Below are 13444 nucleotides of genomic sequence, written 5' to 3'. Positions count from 1 at the left end.
ACGTTCTCCAGCTAATAGCCGAAAAGGAATGGTGAGGATCCAGTAGTGAGTGAGTTGTCCTCAGAATACCGACCATTAAGTGTACTGTTTTAATTTATTACGTAAGGCAGAGGTAGGCTCAAACATTAAGTAGGCTTCTATTCTACTTTAATTGGTATGATCCAACTGGAGGTGGAATGCCCTTGGCCTTTCTTACCTTTAGCACTGACTTACTCAACCAGGTAATGCAGATTCCAAACCGTAGAGCAGCTTGGCATTTGTCACTCTTTCACGACGTACCCAAAGGTGAAAGATGTGGTAGGTGGGAGTGTACCTTTGTAATTTTGACATGTACTCAGCCACCAAACCACAAAATTTACACTGATGAGCCAAAACAGTAAGACCACTGCTTAATAGCTTGTTGCCCGTCTTTGGAACGAACATCACTGATTCTGCGTATCAGGGACCCGACAGTTTGTTAATATGTTTCTGAAGGTATGTGGCATTAGGCGTCTACTGCGTGTAAATAACGGGACGATGATTTGCGTATACATTGATGGCGCTCGATAGCGACCCAAATGGGTTCCATACAATTTACGTCAGGTGAATGTGATACCACAGTAGCACGGTTCTGGTTCCGAGAGCAGGTCAACTACACTTCTGAAAGATGACTTCGCCAAAGGGGAAGACATCAGGCACGAAAAAAGGCAGGTAGTTCGCAGCTGTCAGCGTGTCTTCGATTGCTCCCACAGATCTCACCCAAGCGCAACACTTTGTCTCTCATAGCATAAAACTGCTCCCACCAACCTGGTTCCGTGTGCGCGCTACCCTTTTCGAGCCGCCGTTCATCTACACTCCTGGAAATGGAAAAAAGAACACATTGACACCGGTGTGTCAGACCCACCATACTTGCTCCGGACACTGCGAGAGGGCTGTACAAGCAATGATCACACGCACGGCACAGCGGACACACCAGGAACCGCGGTGTTGGCCGTCGAATGGCGCTAGCTGCGCAGCATTTGTGCACCGCCGCCGTCAGTGTCAGCCAGTTTGCCGTGGCATACGGAGCTCCATCGCAGTCTTTAACACTGGTAGCATGCCGCGACAGCGTGGACGTGAACAGTATCTGCAGTTGACGGACTTTGAGCGAGGGCGTATAGTGGGCATGCGGGAGGCCGGGTGGACGTACCGCCGAATTGCTCAACACGTGGGGCGTGAGGTCTCCACAGTACATCGATGTTGTCGCCAGTGGTCGGCGGAAGGTGCACGTGCCCGTCGACCTGGGACCGGACCGCAGCGACGCACGGATGCGCGCCAAGACCGTAGGATCCTACGCAGTGCCGTAGGGGACCGCACCGCCACTTCCCACCAAATTAGGGACACTGTTGCTCCTGGGGTATCGGCGAGGACCATTCGCAACCGTCTCCATGAAGCTGGGTTACGGTCCCGCACACCGTTAGGCCGTCTTTCGCTCACGCCCCAACATCGTGCAGCCCGCCTCCAGTGGTGTCGCGACAGGCGTAAATGGAGGGACGAATGGAGACGTGTCGTCTTCAGCGATGAGAGTCGCTTCTGCCTTGGTGCCAATGATGGTCGTATGCGTGTTTGGCGCCGTGCAGGTCAGCGCCACAATCAGGACTGCATACGACCGAGGCACACAGGGCCAACACCCGGCATGATGGTGTGGGGAGCGATCTCCTACACTGGCCGTACACCACTGGTGATCGTCGAGGGGACACTGAATAGTGCACGGTACATCCAAACCGTCATCGAACCCATCGTTCTACCATTCCTAGACCGGCAAGGGAACTTGCTGTTCCAACAGGACAATGCACGTCCGCATGTATCCCGTGCCACCCAACGTGCTCTAGAAGGTGTAAGTCAACTACCCTGGCCAGCAAGATCTCCGGATCTGTCCCCCATTGAGCATGTTTGGGACTGGATGAAGCGTCGTCTCACGCGGTCTGCACGTCCAGCACGAACGCTGGTCCAACTGAGGCGCCACGGGGAAATGGCATGGCAAGCCGTTCCACAGGACTACATCCAGCATCTCTACGATCGTCTCCATGGGAGAATAGCAGCCTGCATTGCTGCGAAAGGTGGATATACACTGTACTCGTGCCGACATTTTGCATGCTCTGTTGCCTGTGTCTATGTGCCTGTGGTTCTGTCAGTGTGATCATGTGATGTATCTGACCCCAAGAATGTGTCAATAAAGTTTCCCCTTCCTGGGACAATGAATTCACGGTGTTCTTATTTCAATTTCCAGGAGTGTAGATGACTGCGTTTACTGAGAACATCCACGTAGTGTAGCAAAAATATGATTCACCACAAGAGCCGACAAGTTTCCGTTGATCAATGGTTGAATCCCGATGGTCCCGTGCCCACTGCAATCGTAACTGACGATCAAATGGTTCAAATGGCTCTGAGCAATATGGGACTCAACTGCTGTGGTCATAAGTGCCCTAGAACTTAGAACTACTTAAACCTAACTAACCTAAGGACATCACACACATGTGTGTTAGCCGGCCGGCTAACCGACGATCTTGTTGGGTCAACATGTGCGGTCTGCTGCAGAGCTCCATGTTCAACAATGTATGATGAACAGTGTGCTCCGAAACACTTGAACGTGCACCAGCACTCTGCTCTTTGGGCAGAGATGCCATAGGTCACCATCTGTCTTACTTTACAGAGCAGACAAGCCTCCAAACCCCATGTTCTGTAAAGAGTAGCGGACGTCCAGCCGTTTAGCGCCTAGTAGTAGTTTCACTGTTATTCGGCCTCATTCCATAGATTCCCACAACAGCAGCACGCGAACATTTGATCAGCTTCGCCTATTTCGGGATACTCGTTCGCAGGCTCTGCGTAATAATGATCTGCCTATTGTCAAAGTCTCTTATCTCAGTGGATTTCTCCATTTGCAGCCCGCAGCGAGGGCAACGTCGTCTCTGTGTCTGCTCCGCTTACATACTTTCGTTACCGCATCACGTGCCCGTAATGCCACCAAGCCACATCCAACGTCGAGGTGGATAGCGACCATAATGCTTTGATTTATCAGTGTATTTATTTATTAATTTACTTCAGTTGTCCTGTGTTTCTAAGAGGAAGTGAACCCTGTGTATCTTACTGTGTAGACTAGTGTTTACTGACTTCCCCTAAGTCTCTTCTACGTAAATTTCCAAAATGGTTCAAATGGCTCTGAGCACTATGGGACTTAACATCTGAGGTCATCAGTCCCCTAGAACTTAGAACTACTTAAACCTAACTAACCTAAGGACATCACACACGTCCATGCCCGAGGCAGGATTCGAACCTGCGACCATAGCGGTCACGCGGTTCCAGACTTAAGTGCCTAGAACCGCATGGCCACACGGGCCGGCCGTAAATTTCAGTGCAGGTCTGAGTGAGGTGACCGCCGCCAGAATAGACACGTTTAAATCTGGTTTTAATATAGAGCATATAGCTTAGAACAATGCTTTAGAGTTAGCGTAATTATTTTCTGCAGTAGTTTTTACTAATACATCCATTTTCAGTTGTTTCTACTGATAAATCCATTTTCGGTAGTGAAATTAATTCCTACCTTAAGAGATAACGGCTCTTGCTATCTTAGGCGGGTATAAGAACCCTGGACAGTAGATTTTAGTTTCTGTTTACTCTCCAACTTTATGTTTTGCCTACATTCCAAATTTATGTACTTTCTTGCCGCTACACACACACACACACACACACACACACAGTACGATATGTACAGCAACCAGCAACTGGGCTTATTGAGAGCAAACACAAAGACCTGGTGGCTGCCTTGGCCACCATAGTCTACAGGCTTCTGGCTACTGCTCAAAGCTGAGGCGACAGCAGCGCGCCGATGATGACACATGCGACACTTTTGGTGCCTTTGGAATCGGCTGGTGACCAGCCTGTTGCTACGTCTTCTGATACACAATATGAGACCACTTCTTCACTCGGGGTCTAACATTCTGCGTGGTGTCTGTCTGTTCTAAGTCGTGTCTCCCTACCACTTTCGCGCAACGACGCTCTGAGCGTGTTTTTTTAGGGAATTGACTAGTTTGAACCTGGGACCTGTTGCTGGTAAGGAGACGCCAGACCACACATGACATGTAGAGTTCAGAAGAGTTTAGTGAGGCTAGCGATGATATAATCAAATCCTTAATGATTTCAGCGTCAGCTCCACTGCACTCCCTGTAAAATAATCTTAATACTAACTAAATTTAGTAGAAGGGGTTCGAGGCTTTCCTATTTTTAGTTAGTTGGTAAAATAACGTCGAAAAAGCAGTTAAGTTTACCATTGGAATTTTTATTCCATTCACAAAACATTGTTTATAAATTGCACTATTGATAAAAGGATGGCTGGGTGTTGTGTGATGTCCTTAGGTTAGTTAGGTTTAAGTAGTTCTAAGTTCTAGGGGACTGATGACCTAAGATGTTAAGTCCCATAGTGCTGAGAGCCATTTGAACCATTTTTTTTATAAAAGGAAATATTTTAATACAGGATGATAAAAACCAACTCCGTTCAACAAAAATGTGAACGAATATTCCCTGAGTGGGCTTCCAAGTTCTACAATGGATCGAAGGATGACCTATGCCATAACACATCTATAATCCAGATTTAAGTTAAGTTTGATAAAAGAGAAAACTATCAAAATGGTCTACAGTGACCCTCAATTATCTTAAATTACTTATTTAACTTGTCGTAAATTACAGTGGCTGATGTGACTTCTTAATAATTGTATAACAGAAAAATCATCGCGTTTCAGATTTTTACTTCAAGTGGCAAATGTGAACAGCATGAGATTTCATTGACGATCGACACTAGTATTACGTAAAAAAGGGGTGTAACAGATGAGACTTCTGCAGTTCTGAGTGAAGCTTTATGCGCGCTTATGCGGCATCGCGTGCGTTCATTACCTTGTCGGTGGTTAGGCAGCTTCAGGGAGCGGCGGTCGGCACAGCTCCACGCATCTCACCATCACGGAAGCAACTCTTTTCTAACTTCTCCTTACTACAATTTACCGAAGTTGGTTTAAAAAAAAACTATCTGGCTATGTTTTCATCTGACCAATCAGGGTCTCAATGTCAAACTTAAGCTCCGCCTACAAACATTCTGTCTATCCAATGAGAAACGTTATACTTTTCGTGGTGGGGCAATGTTTTTAACGTTTGCAACGTAACGGAGACGCGAAAAAGTCTCACGCTAAAACTTGTGGCTGGTGTGGCCCTTTTAGTGTTATCGTAAGATCTATACTGTTCTTCTGGAGGGCTCTAGCTTTTAACATGGGCTGGGGGGTGGTCCTGGTGGTTAGCTGGCGACGTCCCTTATCGTAGGACCTTCTAACTTAACACGGTTCTGCTCTCGGCTTCTGTTCTCGTTTCTCCCCTCGGAACTGCGTCTGTCTCGCGGTGGGAAGGTATGACACGCATTTAGGCATTCTTGTGTTAGTCTGTGGTATTCCATTTGCTCACTCGTTACTCGTATTACTTTGGTTAATTTAATGTCACGATTTATTCGGAGCTATGTGACATATTACTGGATTTGCTTATCATGTCAGGGTTTTCATGGAAGGTGTTGGATTTGCCTGACACCTTACAGGGGGTGACTGGCTAAAAGTGGTGGCTTCGTGTGTCATTGGACATAAAGAGGAAAAGGTAATAGGCCACAAAGCTGGCTCCTTATGGCTTGGCAACTGGTACGTGGTACTACTCAGTGTTGATAGTATTTCTCACCCAGCACAGGATACCTCTCTTTTTGGGTTGGCGGCCGATTTTGCTGCTGAGTCGGGATAAGTACAGAGGGCGGATATGTTAGTCATTGGGAGCTCCAGCGTTAGACGGGTAATGGAGCCCCTCAGGGAAATAACGTCCATGGCAGGAAAGAATGCTTGTGTGCACTCGGTGTGGTTGTCGGGGGTGGACGGTGGGGGGCGCTGTCACCCTTGGCGCGGAAGAAACCCTGCCGGAAGCTGTCGAGTGCACTGAGTGCAACTGGCTGAAGATAGCGCCACATGTCGGCATCACTGATACCTGCCACTTGGTGTGTGAGGCCATCCTCGTTTTCTTTTGGCAAATGGCTGAGTTGCAGGATTCAGGGTAAGCAGTGTACCCAGGGCCGATGGCGGTCCTCTGGTTTAGAAAAGAGTGAAAGGCTCAAACCTGAGTCTCAGGCGACACTGCGAAGGTACTGCACGCAAATTTATAGACCTCTGCTGTGCGGTGGAAAATTGTAGGGTTCTTCTTGATAGGTCGAGCGAGCGCTACACACAGAAAGCAGCTACTGGGTTACTGGAGTACATATGGTGCTCGCATGGAGTTTACTTTAGATTAGAGAAATCACTGCTTAGCATCAGTGACGAACTGGTGGCCAAAATCGACATCAGCCACAACATTCCCAGAAAATGCTCGTCCTCGGATATCGGATATAGAAAAATTAATAATTAGCAGGCTGCAAGAGCATTCAAGGAAGGATCCCAGAATTAGTATCACTTATTGAAGATTATGTGTATCAGGACCAGAAAGTTGGTTGAAACCGGAAGTGAACAGCAACGAAACCTTTAGTTCAGATTGGAATATTTATCGTAAAGACAGGTTAGTCGCCAATGGTGGTGGCAGATTTATTGCAGTAAAGGGGTTGTGTTGTTTTTGGGGTAGGAGACCAGACAGCGAGGTCATCGGTCTCATCGGATTAGGGAAGGACGGGGAAGGAAGTCGGCCGTGCCATTTAAAAGGAAAGGAGGAGGAGGAAGACGAGGGGGAGGACAAAGTTCAGACAGCGACTTTCAGGGATTTTAAAAAATCAGTTCGTTTAGAGGTCACAGTTCGTAGTAATTGACTGAAAGTCATCGAGTAAAACAGAAGTGATTTCTGGCGTTCCCCAAGGTAGTGTTAAAGGCCCTTTGCCGTTCCTTATCTATATAAACGATTTGGGAGTCAATCAGAGAAGCCGTCTTCTGTTGTTTGCACATGATGCTGTCGTTTATCGACTAATAAAAATTAGAAGATCAAAACAAACAGCAAAACGATTTTTAAAAAAATATCTGAATGGTGCGAAAAGTGGCAGTTGACCCTAAATAACGAAAAGTGTGAGGTCATCCACATGAGTACTAAAAGGAACTCGTTAAACTTCGGTTACACGATAAATCGGTCTAATCTAAAACCCGTAAATTCAACTAAATACCTAGGTATTACAATTACGAACAACTTACATTGGAAAGGACACATAGAAAATGTTTCTGGGGAAGACTAACCAAAGGCTGTGTTTTATTGGCAGGACACTTAGAAAATGTAACGTACCTACTAAGGAGACTGCCTACACAACGCTTGTAAGTCCTCTTTTATAATACTGTTCCGCGGTGTGGGATCCTTACCAGGTACGACTGACGGAGTGCATCGAAAAAGTTCAAAGAAAGGCAGCACGTTTTGTGTTATCGCGAAATATGGGAGAGAGTGTCACAGAAATGATACAGGATTTGGGCTGCACATCATTAACAGAAAGGCGGTTTTAGTTGTGACGGGATCTTCTCACGAAATTCCTATCACCAACTTTCTCCTCCGAATGCGAAAATATTTTGTTGACACCGACCTACATAGGGCGGAACGATCACCACGATAAACTAAGGGAAATCAGAGCTCGTACGGAAAGATATAGGTGTTCATTCTTTCCGTGCGGTATACGAGATTGGAATAATAGAGAATTGTGAAGATGGTTCGATGAACCCTCTGCCAGGCACTTAAATTTGATTTGCAGAGTATCCAGGTAGATGTAGATGTAGAACATGGTTTATGCTCAAGCATTGTGACATTTTTGGAGAACGAAAATCTCCTCCATAAAAGTAAACATAGAACGTGCAAACACAGATCTTACGAAACTCAGCTCGCCCTGTTCCTCCATGAGATCCATAGCGCTGTAGGCTCAGGTTGATGTCGTGTTTCTTGACTTCAGGAAGGCATTTTACACCGTCCCGTACTGTAGTAAGTGGATAAAAGTATGAACTTGCCGAGTACCGGACCAGATTTGCGACATGATTCATGACTTACGTGCAGATAGAACTCAACACATCGCTCTTGACGGAACAAAATCGACAAATGTAAAGGCAGTTACTGCAGTACCCAAAGGGAGTGGGATAGGACCCGTACTGTTTATAATGTATGTAAATGGTCTACCAGAGAGCGTCGGATGCACTTTTAGACTGTTCGCAGATGATGCGGTTCTCCATAACAAAGTAGCAACTGCAGAAGACAGTATCGATTTCAAGAATTACCTGCAGAACATTGATAAATGGTGCAGGCTCTGGCGGTTTGACCATATTGCGCATACATGGGAAAGAAATTATTACTGTACAACTACACTCTTGATGACAATTTGCTGGGAACAGTATCCACCGTAAAATATCTAGGAGTAACTATCCAGAGGTACGTTAGGTGAAATTAGCACACAAAAACAAACAGCAGGAGAAGTAGATGCCAGGCTGAGATTCTTAAAGAAGTGTAACACATCCACAAGGAAGTAGCTTACAAGGCTCTTGTTCGACTGATTCTTGAATATTGTTACCGATCTGGGATCCGTACCCGGTAGCACTGATAGAAGAGATAGAGGAGATCCAATGAAGAGCGACACATTAGTTTAGTCGGAGCGAGAGGGTTACAGAGATGCTCAACAAATTCATGTGGCAGACGTTATAAGAGAGGCGCTGTGCGTCAGGGATAGGTTTACTACTAAACTTTCGAGAGAGCACTGTCCGAGAAGAGTCGGATAGCAAACTACTTCCTCTCACATACATCTCACGAGATGAGCATGACGAGAAAATTCGAGAAACTAGGGCTAATACAGAAACTAGGGCTAATACTAGGACAGCGAATCAGGGATCTGTTAGCGGTACCAGATGTACCCTCCTCCACAGACCATTAGGTGTCTTGCGGAGTATGATGTAGATGTATATTAAATCTGACGAGATTACGGCCGTCAGGAAAAAAAATTGGGAAGATTAAAATTTAGAGTCCCGTCGATAGCGAGGTCATTAGACAGGAAGTACGAGCTCGGATTTCGAAAGAACCATCACGATATTTGCCTGGAGCTATTTGCGGAAATCACAGACAACCTGAATCTGGATGCCAGGACGCGTGTTTGAATCACTGCCGTCGTCTGTCATGCCATTTCTTTCATCTAAGTAGGCTTTCTATAAATTTGGCATTCACTTCGCCTTCCACCAACATATGGCAACTGCTACTTTTTCATCAGCATGTAGAACCGTGTATTTTGTCGTCCAGGTATCCGCTGAGTCAACCGGTCCTTGTGGTATTCTTGTCACGGCAGCTCTTCAGCTATACTGTTTTTTAAATTTTTGTGGCCCTGCTTTCTCTCTCTCTCTCTCTCTCTCTCTCTCTCTCTCCCTCTTTTGTTGGTAAAAATTGGTAACGTCAGCGGCTGTAAAGTGAAGGATACTGAAAAAAGGTGATATAGCATATGGCTAAAAACTGGGAGGCTGTGGGAAAAAGCAGTAAACCGTATGGCTGCAAGTACAGAAATGGCGGGATCGAGTCTCAGGCAGGCTACGGATTTTTCAGTCATGGTTTTAGCCTTGTCTTCACCTCTCAATGATGTGAGGAGTAAGCAGAAACAAGTCGTGGTTCGGATTCGACATTAAACTATAGGTCGCATTTCTCCGGTTGCAGCAGTGACGTCCATCAGAAAATTTACATCAGGCCATTGAGCCACACAAAAGTGTCATTATTACTATCCAATACGTAATTAACTTCGTTCGAAAGCGTCGGCGCATGAGTTCCAGTCGCACTGGTTCGGTTTGTTTTTATCACTGGTTCAGTATTGTCGAGGAACAGACTATGAAGCCAAAAGCAGTTTGCAATTCACCTACTTCGTAACAAAATACACGCCCTGCTGGCTGTTAAGCTGCAGCATCACGAAGATGGCGTGCAAGAAATGTAAAACTGGCTTCAAGTACACTATTATACACGGTGATTTAGCTGTCCCTACTGATGTAGTTTCATGCAACCCGCAGTGTTATATCTGGTCTCCAAATACTACTGGCGAGATTTTCGTATTCTCTCTGTCGCTACTCGCAAACTGTTAGTCCTACAGAAAAATGAACAAAACCTTTTTGTAGGAAACTTAATATAGTTAAATTTTCTACCGAGACACGTTTCCGCTGGAGGCCACGGTTTTCAAGAAAAACGTTCAAGATTGATCTTCAAACTCACCTCTACCCTACACACATCCCTCACCAGTAAGGATTTCTAGTATGTCGTTCGTGGTTCTCCCTCCCACCACTATACAAATATTTCCAACGACACGAAATATTCCAGACATTCGACCCGTTTTGGTCTGTATTGATCGGGCCAGTACGCCACCATAGTCAGCTACTTCGTTAACATTACTAATGTAAACATCGCCTGAAAATAGTGAAAGAAAAACGACTTCTGTAAACGTTACGCTGAAAGTAATTACTTTGAAATTCGATCCAAACTTAACTTTTACAAGTACAACAGTTTCGTATTCAGAAGACCTGACGAATTGGATGATGTAATTGCTTATTTTATGCGGTAAAAATTCACAAAATTACAAGGCAAAATTTACACAAACGACAGTTTCACGATATGCAAGTGCTCGAATAAACCCTGGCGTAATAAGGCTACCCGATGAAGAGTAAGAAAGTACGAATGTGGGAAATATTCGTGCTGACGCAACGTTCTGTAACGTGGCAGGAGGAATCTGTGAACAACCAACTAGACCCCTGACTGCTGGGAGCTTAGTGTGGGAGCGTGGGTGCGTTTGAAAGTAACGTTGTATGTTTTCCCTGTATAACTCGGAAACGACGGCTTCTATTGAAAACGTATCTCGGTACAAAATTTAATTACATTTAATTTCTTACACAAGGTTCTGTTTATTTTGTTGCAGGTCTGCGCGTAGCGAGCAAGAGAATATGAAAATCTCGCACGTGGTTTTTGAAGGCTTGATATAACATTGTAGGCTATATGTTACCGGTAGCGACTGCTAAAATATTATTATAAAATAAATACTGTATTAGCAGAAATGGAAATATCCGTCACTCCACTACAGTTATTAGAGCGCTGGTTCTTTATGCTGCTTTATGCTGTATAGACATTTACAGGAGAGCAGAAAGACCTACCCAACAACAGAGGAATTCAGAGAACGCCAATTTATTACAAAGATATTAGGAACTAGGAAGAATCAAGACGGCGAGTGGAGATCACAAGCAATAGGGAAGCGTATCAACACACTGAACCCTGACTGATGTCATACGGAATTGACGTCCGAAGTTCTACGGCCATCTAAAATGGATGCATTCAAACGGGTTGATAAAGAGGATGCTGATGTGCTTTGAGAAACTTCGTCTGAACCATGCATATACCGCACACATTGAAAAACTGAGAGAAAACCTAGCCCACTCCTCCAATACACAGGACGCTATACAGATGTTGAGAGACTGGGAGACTGAAGCAACACACAAGTGATAGAGAAGAAGATTATACATTCTGAGAAAAAGGCACAGAACATGAACCAGGGCACAAAAAGGTACTGATAAAAAGGAAGCCTGGTCGTAAGTACAAGAAGTGCCATCACAAAAAAAACTACATCAGGGTGGTTTTGCTACATGGAGACAACTGAAGGAAACGAACCCTGTGAAGGCAAAGAGTAAGAGGAATCACATGGACATATGACTGGCAAGAAGTTCGAAGGGATGTAGACCCACATACAGGTGAGATAAAAGATCTTTGACACTGACTCCAGTATCAGCAGCAGGCAAGTAGCCTGTCACCATGGGGTAAACCAGACGACAGTGTGCAACATTATCCACGACAGCTGCCACTATCCGTATGAATTACAATGTGCACAGGTCTTATTATCTATTGACTTGCATCTGCGACGACGGTTTTGCCTGTGGTTCGTCGCGCAAGCCACTACTGTACTCGGATACCAGCCATCCATACCATACACAAATGAGACTACCTTCATGAATCGTGGTATCGCCTAGCTCCACGACAGCTGCTTTTGGCCTACGGGGAACCCCCATGGTGGCACCCCGGCAGCACTTGTGCGGGTTCATTGTGTGGTTGGGTATTATTGGCGAACACCTCGTGGGACCTAAAAGTAGAACTGATCACACGGGTTGATTCAAGTGCCCTGCCGATGTCGTTCTACGCTACCCCACATGACAGAACAAGGTTGATGACAAGTTCGCTACGATGGTGTGAAGCACACTGTCAAAACGTCTCATTGGAAAACATTGTGAAGGCAGCCTCCGGGGCCTCAGCTGAATTGCGGTGCGTCTCCCCACAGATCAGTCTCATATCAGTGTAGTCTTCGATGGAGTATATTTCAGTTGTTACATGTTTGTAAGACCTGGCTCGACCAACAAACCCAACAGCTACGCACCCTTGTCAGAATGGAAGAAGGAGGAAACGCACGCAGATGGCAGCACAGCTCGGCGGAGATTAGCTTGCACTTGCGCTTCCACTTTGGACAACAGTGACAAGGCAATCCTTCTTGTACTAACGCAGGTGGGAAATATAAAACTGCGGAGAACGACTTGCTTGGGCCATCTAGTATATCCACCTGGTACGCGCTATTAAACAAAAGCGCCGATACCGTAGCGATCAAGGCATCTGGCTGGAAAGCAAAGAACTTGTTTTCGATTGGCAGTTGCATTCTGCGGGTTTATTTTATTTGTTTTTTTTTCGCATCGAAACTGGTAGGTTCAAATGTTTAAATGTGTGAATTCCTAAGAGACCACACTTTTATCAGTAACTTACACAGTATTTAAACTAATTTACGCTAAAGACAACACACACCCGTGCCCGAGGGAGGACTCGAACCTCCAGTGGGAGGGGCGGCGTAGTCCATGACATGGAGCGGCGAAACTGGTAGGAATAGCAGTGTTAAGGCGATAACTAAATCAGTAGGGAATACTAACAAAGCAGACGAATAAATTCTTCAAACGACTTGGATCAGAGAAGAATTAAAATTTTAAGCATCTAACCCTTGTTGCAACTGGTAGTGTGCATTCGTACACGGCGCTGTATTGCATCACAGCGTCGGGAAAACTGTTGCCCGAAGAAACTTATAAGAAACTAATAATTAATTTTGTCCTCAGGATATAGAGGAGGTCAGTCGTTCAATCGACATGTTAGAAACTGTTTGCATCACTATCTCCAAATCCGAGAAATAGAAAAATTGAATTTAGAATACGTAACTTTAGAAAATTTTAAAACGGTAGGTTGATGAGGACAGTTTACGGCTAATACTGGATATCTGCGCTGGGCAAACTAACACCGTAATGTGTAATAGCATGTTTATAGACGGCGAGTGTCATCCAACTTCCACTGTAGAAGTAATAGCGACAAATCGCACGAGTGTGTGCCAGTCATACGATGTTTTTGTACTGCCAACTTTGAATTCCAAGGTTTGAAAATTACA

This window comes from Schistocerca cancellata, chromosome 6 (assembly GCF_023864275.1).
Source record: "Schistocerca cancellata isolate TAMUIC-IGC-003103 chromosome 6, iqSchCanc2.1, whole genome shotgun sequence".
Classification (NCBI taxonomy): domain Eukaryota; kingdom Metazoa; phylum Arthropoda; class Insecta; order Orthoptera; family Acrididae; genus Schistocerca; species Schistocerca cancellata.
This window is presented reverse-complemented; position numbering follows the sequence as displayed.